Here is a 14,096-nt window from a genome sequence, read left to right on the forward strand (position 1 = left end):
CTACTGTGCCCACCCATGATTTCTGTATCCAGAAATAGCTCCTGCTGCCCTTGTTCTGCTCTCATCCCCTGTCACTTCTGTTTTTACTTATTGCCTTTCTTTAGCTTTCCTTTCCCCTGTCTCCTGCCTAAGTTTAGCTGGACTGCAAGGTCAACTTTATGACTGAAAATAAGAGAGATGATTTTATTTTAATTTGCTATGAAGGAGATGCGCAAGAAGCAGAGGGCCGTGGGTGGGTGGCCTGAGATCCAAGTATCCAGGGGGCAGAGATCTGGGGAGAAGGGAATTCCAGTGTACATGAATGGAGCTCAGTGGTCAATGTTTGGCGTTACAGGAGAACTAAAAAATGAAAGTAAAGAACCAGGCAAATTATGAGGGCAGAAAGCACTTAGTATAATCATGGAACTCAAAGACAAAACTATTCTTAGAAACAAGACAAAAGCCTTCTTCCCTGCTGTGGGACACAGCAAGCCTGGCAGAAAGAACACCTGAGTGCTGAAGTCAGTACCTGACTTATGGCAGAGCCTGGGGAGATTACCATCCTAATAACAGAGGTCTGAAGGCCCCAGCTATGTAGATTGAACATCCAGGAGGAGGAATTAAAGGAAGTCAGTACATCACAAGCATCCACTGAATATGCAGCAATTGATTTGTGTTTGTAATTGGGTTGTACATTAGGATCTGGAAAATATACTTGCTTTTATGTAAGAGTAAACATACAATATGGCAAGAATATATAAGGGCCCTTGATTTTATGACTTGATTCATAAAGTTCTATTTTGTCAGTATAGTTAGAAAAGAATGAATTATTCAGTTGTATCTCTTTACTTTCACTGATTTAAACAGGAAATATCCATCTAAAGTCAAAGATCATGCCAGAAATCTGACAGTTTTCCAAAAGAATAAATCCTTAGAGAATTCATGGGAGTTATTCAATGCTCTTCTGCGCAAAGGATGCTGTGAACTGAAGAAAAGTTTCATTGACATCAGGAGTTTCTTTTTTTTTTTTTTAAATTGTTTCTCTCCACGGAAATCTTTAGTAAAAGGCGAAAGATGTATGCGTTCTGAAGAGAAAACAGAGTATAGGAGTTTCATTTTTGCTTAAGTCGGTCATTCTTTCTATTCAGACAGAAGAAAGCAGCATGCTCCTTTGTCCCAAAATGGAGAACTAATTGAGTTTTCTTTGAAAAATGACAGCAAAATTTGTTATTTAATTTTTCCTAAGCCTGTGTTTATTTTCAGTTCCAATAAAATAATAATTTTGAACACCAAGGAAACTGAATCAAGTGGAACAGAGCGTCCCTGTAAGAACATCAACTGAGTCTCAGAGGATTTATTTGTGTACCAGATGGTAACACATCTCACGCTGACTCAGTGTTCACTTCTGATAAAACAAACTAAATTGTGAAAGTCAGAAACTGCCAAGGTTAGCTTAGCAACACTGCTAAACACGAGGAAGCAATCCTGATGCACCTGAGACACGGAGGGATTAGAAAAAAAAAAAACACTCTTTTCACTTGTCATTTATCTCAGGAAAAGACTGAAATCTTATTGGGTTTGTTGAAGTCATAATTATTATTTGAAGGCTGAACTCTCTTTTATGAAACTCAAGTAATCTGGTTGCATTGGAAAGGTATTAGACAAAAATCTTTTCTGAAATATACATATTTATACTTTAAATGTCAAAGGAGAAATGGGGAAATGTATGGCCATCAGGGCCAAAAATTAAATAGGAATAAATGAAATTGAATAAATATTAATTGTGTTTCCTCGACGTGAGGCACAGCAATAGGAATTTTGAAGGCTACTAGGGCTATAAATCATAGTACCTGCTTTAGAAGCAGCTTATACTTTAATCTAGTAGAGAAAGGATATAAAACATCAAATTATGAATACCATACATGCTAGAAATTATAAATAATCTGTGTATAAAACGAAAGGGATAAGATGGGAAGTCCATGGTAAAGTACAAACAAAAGGAACAGTCAATTCAGAAGTAAAGAAATTATTTGAACTGTGGGTATTTCAGAAAAAAAAAATTTTACAACAATGTAGAATTTGAACTGAGTCTCAGAGGATGGATGGTTGTAGCGGGGGAGGATCTTACTTTACACATTAGATGTGCAAAAAATGTATAATTAATTATGTTTTTCACGTCAATGCAGTCCATCAGCTCCAGGCAATTACTGCTTCTATGTCAAGTTTGCATAGAAGAATCTTTGCTTCTGGTGAAACCCTATTACCTAAGTTGTCTCCTCTTTGAGGTTTCCAGAAATCAGCTCATTACCCTCTGCTGTGTGGCCACCTATCCTGGGCCCCTCTAGGGAGTTAATAGTGCTCACCTATATTCTTGTTACCTGCTAATCTCCTTTCCGTCCCACTCATGGGCTTCCTTTCTTTTTCTCTCCCCACCCGCCCTGTTCTCCCTTTACTTCCCTTAATAAATAAAAATCCCTCTCAAGGTGTTTTGCCTTCTGGAAAAAAACAAAGCTAGGAAAACCTGTTCTATGACAAGTTTCTTCTTTCCCTCTGGGAAAATAAAATTTTCCTTAGTCAAGATTCTACATGCTTGGAAACCAGCTTAGAATAGTGAGGGGAAATTAAAAGCACAGCAAAATGTAAGCAATGTCTCAACAAATTATCCTGCAATTTGTTAGAAAAGTATGTGCTGGAAAGTCTATGTTGGGTAACAAATACCCAAAGGACTGACTTGGACAGTAAAGTTTGAGAGACAATGAACAAATTAGTTCTAATATCTAGAGATGATCAATTTAAATAGAAAAGAGAATTAAAATAGGAAAATATTTTTATAAATATTTTAAATTAATATTAAAGTTAAGTTGGGCAAAATTTAACAAACATTACAAAATTTAAAGAATACAAGGATAAAGGATTTATATATAGCACTTTAGCTAATTAAGATCATTAGAATTTTAGTAGAAGAATGATTTAATCAAAGCAATGCTTTAATTATTGAAGATAAGAAAACAGACTAGATTGAGGAAGAGAAAGACAGAAAGAAGGAAGGGTGAGTAGACAGCCTACACAGAAATGAGGTATTTACTTTTTTAGCATATTTCATTTATGATAGTTGTGTGTCAAATGTGAAATCTTATTGTAAATTAAAGTGCCATTGAGTTGATTGGCAAAGTTAGGGGCAGTAAGTTAACGAGAAAAGGGAGTGAGAAATTAAAAGAAAAAGATAACATTGAGAAGGAATTTAGAATGCAAGTGGTGTCTTGGAATTAGTATGAAGAATATGAACAATTATTCATAAGAAAATTTAAAACATAAATGATATTGCAAATCATTCATTATTCTGAGAACTTCAAGAGACACGGAGGTCGTCACACTGAAACCCACTGTTTGGGGGAGACATTTGAAAAATGAACAAGGCAGAACAAAAAGCTCTTTTTAAATAAATTATGTCTCAAATGCCAATGCCATCGGAGTGTTGAATGATGACAGTGTTTCCACATTTTTATGCAAGATGCAAATCAATTGGGCAAAATTTAATTAACTTTAATTTAAAGAAGTCATTTGGTTTAATATTGGCAGAATAAGTCACATTTTGTTGTTGTTGAAACTTTAGGAAGCAAGTGGGGTTTAGGACATTGCATTAAAAAAGGAGTTTTAGAAGCCTAGTAGTAGAATTAGCACTTATTTATCGCTCTTGAGGATTAGGGTCCAACATAGGAATTTTGGGAGAACACGTTCAGATCATAAGACATGAAAAAAGTGATATTGTTTTGCCCATGGTGTTAATTAAAAAAAAATTCCAACATCAAAGAAAATTTTTCATGAAAATCTAGAGGTATAGCTCCTTTAGTTGTTACAATTGTTTTACAACATTGTGTTAGTTTTAGGTGTACAGCGCAGTGATTCTGTTATACTAGGTTGGCCAAAAAAGTTCATTTGGGTTTTCCCATAGCTGTTAAAGAAAACCCAAATGAACTTTTTGGCCAACCGAATATATATTTATATATAACTGAATATATATATTCTCTTTTAGATTCTTTTCTGTTATAGATTATTACAAAATATTGAGTATAGTTCCCTGTGCTGTATAGTAAGTCCTTATTGGTTATCTATTTTATATATAGTAGTGTGTATATTATGTCAATCCCAAACTCCTAATTTATCCCTCCCCCTGCCTTTCCCCTTTGGTAATAAGTTTGTTTTCTATGTCTGTCAGTCTTTTTCAGTTTTGTAAGTAATTTTATTTGTATCATTTTTTTTTTAGATTCCACATATAAGCGATCTCATGTTATTTGTCTTTCTCTGTCTGGCTTACTTCACTTAGTATGATAATCTGTAGGTCCACCCATGTTTCTGCAAATGGCATTATTTCATTCTTTTTCATGGCTGAGTAATATTCCATGGTATAAATATACCATATCTTCTTTATCCATTCATCTGTCAGTGGACATGTAGGTTTCTTCCATGTCTTGGCTATTGTAAATAGCTCTTCAGTGAACATTGGGGTGCATGTATCTTTTCAAATTATGGTTTTCTCTGGATATGTGCCCAGAAGTAGTATTGCAGAGTCATATGGTAGCTCTATTTTTTTTGTTTGTTTGTTTTGCGGTACGCGGGCCTCTCACTGTTGTGGCCTCTCCTGTTGCGGAACACAGGCTCCGGACGCGCAGGCTCAGCGGCCATGGCTCAGGGGCCCAGCCGCTCCGCGGCACGCAGGATCCTCCCGGACCAGGGCAAGAACCCGTGTCCCCTGCATTGGCAGGTGGACTCGCAACAACTGCGCCACCAGGGAAGCCCTATTTTTTGTTTTTTAAGGAACCTTCATACTGTTCTCCACAGTGGCTGAGCCAATTTACATTCCCAACAAGTGTAGGAAGGTTCCTTTTTCTCCACACCCTCTCCAGCATTTGTTATTTGTAGACTTTTTGATGATGGCCATTCTGACCAGAGTGAGATGATAGCTCATTGTTGTTTTGATTTGCATTTCTCTAATAATTAGTGATGTTGAGCATCTTTTCATGTGTCCTTTGGCCATCTGTATGTCTTCTTTGGAGAAATGTCTATTTAGATCATCTGCCCATTTTTTAATTGTTTTTTGATTTGTTTTTTTGACACTGAGCTGTCTGAGCTGTTCGTATATTTTGGAAATTAATACCTAGTTGGTCACATCATTTGCAAATATTTTCTCCCATTCTGTTGTTTCTCTTTTTGTTTTCTCTATGGTTTTCTTTGCTGTGCAAAAGTTTTAAGTTCAATTAGGTCCCATTTGTTTGTTTTTGTTTTAATTTCCATTACTCTAGGAGACAGATCCAAAAAAGTATTGCTGCAATTTATGTCAGAGTGTTCTGCCTGTGTTTTACTCTAGGAGTTTTAAAAGTATCTGGTTTTACATTTAGGTCTTTAAGCCATTTTGAGTTTATTTTTGTGTATGGCATTAGAGAATGTTCTAATTTCATTCTTTTTTTTTTATATTTATAACTGATTCACTTTATTATAAAGCAGAACCTAACACACCATTGTAAAGCAATTATACTCCAATAAAGATGTAAAAAAAAAAAGAGCCACATGTGCGCCAGAGCAGAAAGCAGAGGCGCAGCAGTTGGGTCTGGGGGGCAACAACAGGCTGAGTGGGAGGTCAGCGATGGCTGAAGAACCCTTGAGGATGGTTATATTTAAATGCCTTCATCCTGCTGGGGCCCCTGAGAAGCCGCAGACACATTTTCTCCTGGGGAAATTCCTGGGGCCCCTCCACACTGTCGTCGTGGCTCTCCGTCTCCAGGTAGACTTTTACATGTAGCTGTCCAGTTTTCCCAGCATCACTTGTTGAAGAGACTGTCTTTTCTCCATTGTATATTCTGGCCTCCTTTGTCATAGATTAATTGACCATAAGTGCATGGATTTATTTCTGGGCTTTCTATCCTGTTCCATTGATCTATCTATATGTTTGTTTTTGTGACACTACCATACTGTTGCAGCTTTGTGGTATAGTCTGAAGTCAGGGAGACTGATTCCTCCAGCTCCGTTTTTCTTTCTCAAAATTGCTTTGGCTATTCAGGGTTTTCGTGTTTCCATACAAATTTTAAAATTTTTTGTTCTAGTTCTGTGAAAAATGCCATTGGTAATTTGATAGGGATTGCACTGAATCTGTAGATTGCCTTGGGTAGTATAGTCATTTTGAACATTACTGATTCTTCCAGTCTAAGAACATGGTATATCTTTCCATCTGTTATTGTCATCTTCAGTTTCTTTCATTAGCATTTTACAGTTTTAGGAGGACAGGTCTTTTGCCTCCTTAGGTAGGTTTATTCCTAAGTATTTTATTCTTTTTGATGGAATGCTAAATTGGATTGTTTCCTAAATTTCTCTTTCTAATCTTCCATTGTTTGTGTATAGAAATGCAATAGATTTCTGTGTATTCATTTTGTATCCTTCAAATTTACTGAATTCATTGATGAGCTCTAGTAGTTTTCTGGTAGCATCTTTAGAATTTTCTATGTATAGTATCACAGCATCTACAAATAGTGACAGTTTTACTTCTTTTTTTCCATTTTGGGTTCATTTTATTTCATTTTCTCCTCCGATTGCCATGGTTAGGACTTCTAAAACTATGTTCAATAAAAGTGGTGAAAGTGGACATCCTTTTCTTGTTCCTGATCTTAGAGGAAATGCTTTCAGCTTTTCACCATTGAGTATGATGTTAGCTGTGGGTTTTCATATATAGCCTTTATTACGTTGAGGTAAGTTCCCTCTATGAGCCTTTCTGGAGGGTCTTTATCATAAATGGATATTGAACTTTATCAAAAGGTTTTCTGCATCTATTGAAATAGTCATATGGTTTTTATTCTTTAATTCGTTAATATGGTGTATCACACTGATTGATTTGCAGATATTGAAAAATCCTTGCATCCCTAGGGTAAATCCCACTTGATCATGGTATATGATCCTTTTAATGTATTTTTGGATTCAGTTTGCTAGTATTTTGTTGATTTTTGCATCTATGTTCAACAGTGATATTGGCCCATAATTTTCTTTTCTTGTGACATTTTTTTCTGGTTTTGGTATCAGGGTGATGGTGGCCTCATAGAATCAGTTTGGAACTGTTCCTTCTTCTGTAATTTTTGGAATAGTTTCAGGATGGGTATAACTGTCCTCTAAATGTTTGATAGAGTTTGCCTGTGAAGCCATCTTGTCCTGGACTTTTGTATGTTGGGAGTTTTTAAATTACAGTTTCAATTTCAGTACTGGTGATTGTTCTACTTATATTTTCTTTCTTTCTGGTTCGGTCTTGGGAGATTATACCTTTCTAAAAATTTGTCGATTTCTTCTAGATTGTCTATTTTATTGGCATGTAGTTGCTTAGTCTCTTATGGTCCTTTGTATTTCTGTGGTGTTGGTTTTAACTTCTCCTTTTTTATTTCTAATTTTATTGATTTAGGCCCTCTCCCATTTTTCTTCATGAGTCTGACTAAATGTTTATTAAGTTTGTTTATCTTTTCAAAGAACCAACTTTTAGTTTCATTGATCTCTTCTATTGTTTTCTTCACTTCTATTTCATTTATTTCTGCTCTGATCTTTATGATTTCTTTCCTTCTACTAAGGTTTTATTTGTTCTTCTCTCTTTGGTTGCTTTAGGTGTAAGGTGTAAGGTTAGGTTGTTTACTTGAGATTTTCTTGTTTCCTGAGGTAAGATTGTATTGCTACAGACTTCCCTCTTAGAACTGCTTTTGCTGTATCCCATAGGTTTTGGATCATAGTGTTTTCATTTTCATTTGTCTCTAGGTATTTTTTTATTTCCTCTTTGATTTCTACAGTGATTCCTTGGGTGCTTAGAAGCACATTGTTTTGCCTCTACCTGTTTGTGTTTTTTGCATTAGAAAATATGCTTGATGTGACTTAAATTTTCTTAAATTTACCAAGGCTCACTTTGTGGCCCAGCATGTGATCTATCCTGGAGAATGTTCTATGTGTGCTTTAAAAGAATGTGTATTCTGATGCTTTTGGAGGGAATGCTCTATAAATATCAATTAAGTCCATCTGGTCTAACTTGCCATTTAAGGTCTGTTTTTCCTTAGTGATTTTCTGTATGGACAATCTGTCCAGTGACGTAAATGTGGTGTTTAAGTCCCCCACTATTATTGTGTTATTGTCAGTTTCTCCTTTTATATCTGTTATCATTTGCTCCTATATGGAGGTGCTCCTATGTTGAGTGCATATAAATTTACAATATCTAAATAATATACAGATTTAATAGAATTCTAATAGAAATTACAGTGGTTATTTTAGAACTTGAATAACTATGAAAAATATGAACATTCTTCAGGAAAAACAATAGGCAAAGTAAATGAAAATTGTTTTGAAAAAAAGAAATAGGAAAGTTTATTTTACTATATGATAGTCAAGCTTGTTATAAGGCATGGTAAGTGAAACAATGCTGTAGGAATGCATGAAAAGACACTCATATCAGACAAATCAGAAGCAGACCCTAATATGTATAAACATTTCACATATGATAAAGGAAATATCACAAGCCAGTAGAAAAGGAGTGGCATTTTCAATAAATTATATGTAGATCATTGGCATTTTGGGGGTGAAATATACAAACAGGAAAGTGTCTCATCTCCCATCACCTATCAAAATTAATTCAAAATAGATTAAAACAACATGAAATAAAAAATTAAAGAGCACCAGTATACATTATAAGGGAACATTTGGATGGGGTACATATAATAAACTTCAAATGAATTACAAAAAAGCATTCAAAAGGTAAAATTGTTACTTTATTCAAATGCACATAAGAATAATAGTAACAATATTCAGATAAAATCAATAGAATAAAATATAGCAAAATATTGGTTGATAATAAAAATATGTAGAATACTTGTGAAATTTGTAAGAAAAATCTCAAAAGGAATAAAACAAACTAATATACAAGCAATCCATAGAAAACAAAATACAAACTAATTGTTTTTAATCTTCAATAACATTCAGAGAAATACAAGTTAAATGGCATTTTTCACCCATAAAATGTTCTATGATTTAAAGTCATCGCATTCATAGATGGTATGGATGAGTAAAATGAACATTCTCTGAATATTAATTGGTTGAACTAACCTCAAAAAGAAGTTTTAAATTATTTAGCAAACATTTTAAATTATTCATCTCCTTTAATGCCACCATTCTAATCCTAGGAATCTATCCAAAGGAAATAATCAGAAATATGAAAAAATTTGTATACACAAGTATGCCATTTTACTTATTACAGTTTATGATGGCAAAATATTGGAAATAACCAACATATCCTAGCATAGCACCATTCAATTATATTTAAAAAAATGTGTACAAATAGGAAAAATATCTGAATGAATTACATCAAAATGTTCATAGGATACTCCCTATAATGGGATGTTCAATGTTTCTAATATTGTTAGAAATATTTCTAATATAGTTCTATAAGTATCACATATTATGATGTATAATTCAATATTTCTAATAAGATTATGGTTTACTTTTATCTCATAAAAACAATAAAAGTTACCTAAACTTGAAATAAATTTAAATTTAGTTTCATTTTATTTATTCATTTGAGAAAGGATGCAATAATTAAATAAGAAAATTGATCTCCTGTTTGTTCTAAACAATTAAGAAGCCAAATTTCCAGAATATAAAAGCATTGTATTTAGGTTTCTTCTGTTAAAATTTTTGGATTATTTATAATTTCTTTTCACAATCTCTTTAAATCAGAATAATTGAAGTGTTTTAATTTATATAATTCATATATTTAGCAAGTTTGTTAATTTATGCATTTTTGTGTTTCACCATGTTTTAAATGAGGACAATAATTAGCTAACTGGCCTACAGGTAATTAATAATTTCCTTTCTGTTACAAAGCTGGTAAAAATAATTAAACTGAATTTATTGATCCAGCAAAAATTCCAAACGTCTATATCTTTTTCTCTGTGTTTACAAATACCATTTTTTGAGCCATGCATTATCAAATTAGGTTACTGGTATATAACATTCTTTAAATCAAATAAATGGATCCTATACACTCTTATACTCTTCCTTGTTTATAAAAACAGTTTTATATTTTCTTGTCCAAAGATAGGTTTTGAATTACAGATAAATATGAATCACAGCATACTTTTCTAGAAATGAAATATATTTTATTTAAATTTTGGAATAAATAAGTCTTTCAGCATTCACATTATTAGACTTTCATTACATGTGACCCTTAGCATGAACAAAGGAGAAATTCAAAGGGCCTCCAAAACCCTAAACTTCAAAGCATCAAGAAACAAACTTTACCCCAAAATTGTCTTGGAGACAAAAGTGCGGCATCACAATCTTTCTTCTGCTTCTTAGAAACATTTAATTTTTGCTTTGTCACTTTTTGATAAAATAGTAAACTATGATTCCCTAATTAAACCACAGGAGAATATGTCTGTGAATTTATATGACAAATATTCTATTTATTTTTTATTGTTTTGTTCTACTGATTATTATTACTGATTCTGAAAAGCCATTCTCATTTCTAAAGTACTTAACACAAAGTTCATTAATAACAAGTTCATTATCTACCATATAAAATTATATACACAGGGAGAAATAAACATTTAGAGAAGTTCAGACACATATAGCATAAACTTGAAAATGAAATGTCATTGGAAGATGTATATAGATACAACATTTGAATAAATAATATAAACAGAAGGTTGAAGCCTATAGTTACGGAATTCTATTCATAATCAAATCCAACTGAAGTTTCCCCAGGGCCACTAAGATCATGAATTATATTTCAGACATCAGACCATTGATAAACAGTGACAATATGTTAAAACAGATTTTCAGTGGATCAAGCCCTGGGAATCACCAAAGACTGATTCTAGGGGGATGAATGTGTCATGACAGAGCACTGTAATTCTTCTCCATCTAATAAGATAAAGGGCATACTCAAGAGTGCATAAATCTTTTTGTGGCTGTTTCATTTTTATTATATCTACTAGGATGGGAGTACCTTGGACAGTGTTTTTGTTAACCAAAGGAAATATTACAGTAGTTAAATAACAAAAGGGGATATTTATTTGACAAAAGCAGGGTATTGACTTATATTAAACTATGATCAAGAGCAAACTCCAATGGTTATTGGAATTAGAAAAATCAATGACAAGGTAGAAAATACATTAAAAAATGTACCCTCAGTAAATGCCTAATGTAGCATACAATGTGGCTGAGTAAACATAATAAAATTGTTTCACACTCTAGCTGTTCTAAATGTATCAAGAGTAATATTTTTATCAGATAATGTAACAGCATTGATAAATTCATTTATTTTCTCTGGGGGAAAAGTGTAAATTATATTCTCTGAATTCCATATACAGTCAAAGATCAGAAATTAGTAGATTCTATGATAATTTATTTGGAACTGTAAATTAAGTACCTTTTGCCTTTCTTATTTTTCTTTTACTATACTTCTTGCTTTTGGATACCATACTCATTGGAGATTTGTTTTGAAGCTATTACGATAACTAGAAGTAGATACACTGTAAAAAGTGTCCTATGTCTGATAAAGAGGTCACATAGATTGAATAGCACTTTACAAAGGGTATTTGGAAAATCTACCATAACTATGTTGATTCTTTAACCTGTCCTGTGTACTTACAAATAATCGGCATTGTTTGTGTAAAAAATTCCATGATTCTTTTAAAAAATAATTATCCCCCCATCTGTTTACTTTTGACTTTTGGTACCGTAATAACTCTAGAATTATTTGTATTCTTAACATTTGTTTTATAAGCCAACATTTAAGCAGTGAAAAGAATACTTTGAAATATTGTTAGGAATATTCTATATTCAGATTTTAAATCTTTATTATTTTAATAAGAATTTTATCAGGTGATGGGAAAATTTTTTTCCTATATTGGAAGCTGAGAAATAAAGTGCTTTTCTTCTGTACCAAAATCTTGTTCAAAGAAAACCTGATTCTATAATTATTATAGTATTTTTTGCAGACCATAGGCTAACTTTGTGAGAACAACTCCTTCATCTTCATTATACATCTTTTTTCGAGAATAGATAGTAAGTACTAGCATACTTTTTATGGGAAGCTATTGTTGACAGCAAGTTTAAAAGCCAAGAGCAGGGCTTCCCTGGTGGCACAGTGGTTGAGAGTCCGCCTGCCGATGCAGGGAACACGGGTTCGTGCCCCGGTCCGGGAAGATCCCACAGGCCGTGTAGCGGCTGGGCCCGTGAGCCATGGCTGCTGAGCCTGCGTGTCCGGAGCCTGTGCTCCGCAACGGGAGACGCCACAACAGTAAGAGGCCCGTGTACCGCAAAAAAAGAAAAAAAAGCCAGGAGCAAGGGAAATCACATAGCACTAAATTATTCTGATATTTTGTGTCACCAGTGGTACACTAAATATACAAGTAATGTTTTGTGGCTACATATCTTTACCATAAACAGACTATTATTGTACATAACTCCAGTTTATATGTGTTTAATTTAATAAACTATTTTGAAAGTTTTATGAAACAAATATTGCCCCAATGATAAGATATTTGAAGACTGCTGGAATGATTATAGCTGGAAGAAATTTAAAAGTTTGAAAGATATTACACCCTCATATTGTGGAATATACTATGAGGCTATGCATGTATCTTGCTTCTGAAATATTTTCATACTAATTTGAGCATTCATCACCGGATCTTGCATTTAGCCATTATTACTGTGGTGTCCTAATGATGCTTTTCTAGCTCCCTTATTTCTTCTATATTTATTGATTAGAATTCTTCTGTGAGGATGATTTATCTCTTCTCCCTTATTTATTTATTTATTTATTTAATCGTTTATATTAGTAGGGACTCATGGACGTTTATTTTATTTTTTGTCATTATCCAATACTATTGTTATTCTTTTCCTCACATTGTTTCCGGTTTAGCCATTGGAGGCTCTCCCAGTAGGCTCCGTTGTCCTTTTGCCCTACCTACCCCTTTGTGTCCTCCCTTCTCTTTTCCCACTGTCCCTGTCTCCCTCCCTCTCTTCCTGCCTTCCTTCTATCCTTCTTTTCTTTCTTTCTTTCATTACTTTCTGTACTTGCTGGCACTACAAGATGTTTCAGGCATATCTTTTATTTCCCCTGCCAACAGCACTAGAATCATCAATTTTTCCAAAGATCTCTGGTTCTTTTTATTCAATAATGGTATTTTGAAAGAAATATCTGGGTATGTGTATGTGTCCTTACCACTGGGGTATCACTGCTTCTAGACCCTCTCAGTCAACAGAGCTAGACACCATATATATGTATACTAGCTCACATATACACATATATTTAAACGTATACCTATCTCTGTATGTATTAAAAATAAACATACATTCATATTGATATGTCTGATTCTAATCCAGAACATTCGTGTCTATTCCAGCACTCCCAACTTGCTTATTTTATTGTACCTTATTGTAAAAGAGAAATCTGGCTCTCATCTATAATATTTTTTACCTATTAATTGAAACATACTATACATATAAAGTAGAATCAGAATTGCTAAATGGTAGCCCTGTGACAAATTTTCCAACTAGAGTACAATTTTTATTCACATTTCTTTATGATTTTAGCCTTATAGGATCTGAGAAAACTTTTCCAGAGTTGCGTAGTTTAGCTCATTCCTTCCCCACCCACTTCTGTGAGCTTATGTCATATATTTGCAATAGGGTTAGATTTGTCACAATCTAACCATTCCATCCTGCCTTCCCTACATCCTGATTATTTTTTTTTCAATTTGAATACAGTAAGTCGCTGTTTATAGTGTACAGTTCTATGGGTTTTGACTAAAGAATAGTGACACATCTACACAGTAATATAATGGGATAGTCCCATAACCCTACAAATTCCATTTTGAGGTCCCTTTGCACAGAAATATTCCTTTTCCCCTATCTCTTGGAAAGCCCTGATATATTTCCTTTTCCTACAATTCTGCCTTTTCCAGAAGACCACGTGAATGAAACAATATAATATTTAGCATTGGGGGTCTTTACAATTCTTGTCTAAAATTGCAAAGTTCAGGGAAGTTATACAAAAAGCAAACTGAACATCTAGGGTGCTGTACATACAGGACATCATCTTG

The 14,096-nt window shown here is 33.7% G+C and overlaps 1 pseudogene; it reads right to left on the reverse strand.

Annotated features, from left to right (window-relative positions):
• Window positions 1-962: 962 nt before the first annotated feature.
• Window positions 963-1,084, reverse strand: LOC112403740 (uncharacterized; annotated as a pseudogene).
• Window positions 1,085-14,096: the final 13,012 nt, after the last annotated feature.

The sequence above is a fragment of the Neophocaena asiaeorientalis genome, unplaced genomic scaffold (assembly GCF_003031525.2).
Source record: "Neophocaena asiaeorientalis asiaeorientalis breed wild unplaced genomic scaffold, Neophocaena_asiaeorientalis_V1.1 scaffold244, whole genome shotgun sequence".
Classification (NCBI taxonomy): Eukaryota; Metazoa; Chordata; class Mammalia; order Artiodactyla; family Phocoenidae; genus Neophocaena; species Neophocaena asiaeorientalis.